The sequence below is a fragment of the Microtus ochrogaster genome, unplaced genomic scaffold, assembly GCF_000317375.1.
Source record: "Microtus ochrogaster isolate Prairie Vole_2 unplaced genomic scaffold, MicOch1.0 UNK23, whole genome shotgun sequence".
NCBI classification, from domain to species: domain Eukaryota; kingdom Metazoa; phylum Chordata; class Mammalia; order Rodentia; family Cricetidae; genus Microtus; species Microtus ochrogaster.
In genome coordinates this window covers 4,911,623-4,914,666 of record NW_004949121.1, presented here as the reverse complement: position 1 = coordinate 4,914,666, position 3,044 = coordinate 4,911,623, and the positions used below count along the sequence as shown (strand labels likewise).

General features: G+C 42.5%; 1 pseudogene; it reads left to right on the top strand.

The window, feature by feature from the left end:
• The first annotated feature begins 838 nt into the window (after positions 1-838).
• Positions 839-1,770, top strand: LOC106144360 (annotated as a pseudogene).
• The last annotated feature ends 1,274 nt before the right edge of the window (positions 1,771-3,044 follow it).

The window sequence follows — 3,044 nt, the reverse complement described above, 5'->3', positions numbered from 1 at the left end:
TTAAATGGGCTTAACAGACATCTATAGAACATTCCATCCAAACATAAAAGAATATAACTTCTTTTCAGAACCTCATGGAACTGTCTCAAAAATTGAACACATACTAGGTAACAAAGCAAACCTCCACAGATACAAAAAAATTTGGAATAACCCCATGCATCTTAAAAGATCACAATGATTTAAAATTAGAATTCAACGGCAACACTAATTTCAAAAAGCCCACAAACATATGGAAATTAAACAATGCTCACGTGAATCACCAATGGCTCAAGGAACAAATAAAGGAAGAAATTAAAGACTTCCTAAAATTCAACTAAAATGACCATACAATATACACAAATTTATGGGACACAATGAAAGCATTGTTAAAAGGAAAGTTCATAACATTAAATGCCTACATAAAAACATTATTTTGAGTGAGGTAACCCAGACACAGAAAGACAATTATCAAATGTACTCACTCATAGGTAGTTTTTAAACATAAAGCAAAGAAAACCAGCCTAGAAACCAAAATCCCGGAGAACTTAGACAACAATGAGGACACTAAGAGAGATTTACATAGATCTAATCTGTATGGGAAGTAGAAAAAGACAAGATCTCCTGAGTAAATTGGGAGCATGGGGAACTTGGGGGGAGGGTTGAAGGGGGAGAGGCCAGGCAGGGAGAGGAGCAGAGAAAAATGTAGAGCTCAATAAAAATCAATTTAAAAAAAAGAACCTGAGAGAACCAACATGGCCACTGCGGCTTCTGGAACTTAGTGAGGTCAGAGCACCAGAGGCTGGGGCTGGGGTTGCACCTAGCCTCAGCCAGGGGTCCCCTTAGAGCAGCCCTGGCAGCTATGCCAAGGACCCTGAGCGGCCAGTGGAGCAAGGGGCCGGGCGAGAGGGAAGAAGTAGACCTTCCTGTGAGTGCAAGCCAACCGGCAACCCGACTGAAGGCTCAGATTGGGAAAATGAACGGAGGAAGCAAGATGAAGGGCAGAAGGAAGGCTCCTGCATGCCTGCATGGACATTGAGCATGAGAGCAGCAACCGCTTTGAGGAGTATGAGTGGTGTGAGCAGAAGTGGATACGAGCCACCACACTCCTGGAAGGTGGCTTCCGAGGCTCCGGCTTCATCATGTGCAGTGGCAAAGAGAAAGAACCCAGACAGTGATGCTGACATGGATGTCGATGGAGGTGACACTCTGGAGTAAGGGAAACCACAATTCACAGAGACTGATGTCATCCCTTGCAGAGGAGAAGAGCCTGGTGAAGCCAAGGAGAGAGAGGCACTCCGGGGCAGTCCTAAATGGTGGTCCCCCCAGCACCCGCATCACACCTGAGTTCTCTAAATGGGCCAGTGATGAGATGCTGTCCACCAGCAATGGTGAAAGCAGCAAGCAGGAGGCCATGCAGACATGCAGGCCATGCAGGAGCCCTGCAAGGACAGTGACACTGAGAAAATCACCGAAGATTCAGCTGTAACTACTCCTGAGGCCCTGAAGGCTCGTGTCAGGGAGCTTGAACGGCAGCTATTGGGGGGGGGGGGGGCTGGGCTGGACTGATACAAATGCCTCATCTGCACGGTTTTGTACTTTATGCCCCTAACGTCGATCCAGTGTTGGCATGTGCACTGTGAAGAATGCTGGCTGTGGACTCTGGGTGCCAAGAAGCTCTGCCCTCAGTGCAATACCATCACAGCGCCTGGAAACCTGGGCAGAATCTACTTGAAAGCTAGCCATCCCTGCAGGCCTTACCTGGAGCAACCCCACCAGCCCCAGCCTCTGTGACAATGAACCCCTTTCCCTTTTTACATAATTGCACACAGGTTCCCGGGGTAAATACATGCACATACACACCCAAACACACATATAGGACTCTGGAGCCAAAGTGGAGCAGCTCTTCCTGCGTGCTCCTTCTGAACTTGGGGACAATGCCACTTTTGTCTCTGTTTCCAGAGTGAGGCAGAAAGGTAGGGATGGGGAGTAGCAGGACAAGGCTCCTGAGATCTGTCCCATAGACTGACTGACAGACATGCAAACAGCAGACAGAAGCAAATGTAATATAGACTTCATATGTTTACAATGTTGTATATATGTGGGACACTTTGCCCTCCAAGGTAAAAGAAATAATAAAGAACCTGAAAAATTCCACACTAATCAGTTAACAGAACACCTGAAAGCTCTAGAACAAAAAAGAAACAACTCACTCATGATGACTAGACAGCAGGAAATAATCAAATTGAGAGCTGAAATCAATAAAATAAAATGAAAGAAAACAATACAAAGAATAAATGAGACAAAGAGTTGGTTCTTTGAGAAAAATCAACAAAATAGACAAACTAAGCAAAAGGCAAACAGAGAGTATACAAATTAACAAAATCATAAATGAAAAAGGGGACATAACAACAGACATGGAGGAAATCCAGAGAATTGTCAGGTCATACTTTGAAAACCTGTACTCCACAAAATTGGAAAACTTAAAGGAAATAGACAATTTTCTGGATAAATAGCACTTACCAAAACTAAATCAAGACCAGGTAAGCAAATTAAATAGACCTATAACCACTAAAGAAATAGAAACAGTCATCAAAAGTCTTCTAACCAAAATAAGCCCATGACTAGATGGTTTCTGCACAAATTCTACAGAATTCCAGAATTTTCAAAAAACTAATACTAATAGTCCTCAAATTGTTCCACACAATAGAAACAGAAGTAACATTGCCAAATTCTTTTTAGGAGACTACAATTGCCCTAATATCCAAACCATGCAAAAACATTATTAAGAAAGACAGTTACAGACCAATCTCACTTATGAACATTGATACAAAAATGCTCAATAAAATACTGACAAGCTGAATCCAAGAACACATAAGAAAAATCATTCCCTATGACCAAGTAGACTTCATCCCAGAGATCAATTCACCATATAAACAAACTGAAAAAAAAAACAAAACATGATCCTCTCATTAGATGCTGAAAAGACCTTTGACAAAATATAACATTCCTTCTTGGAGAGAGCAGGGATACAAGGAACATACCTTAAATCTTTGAAGAAAGAAATT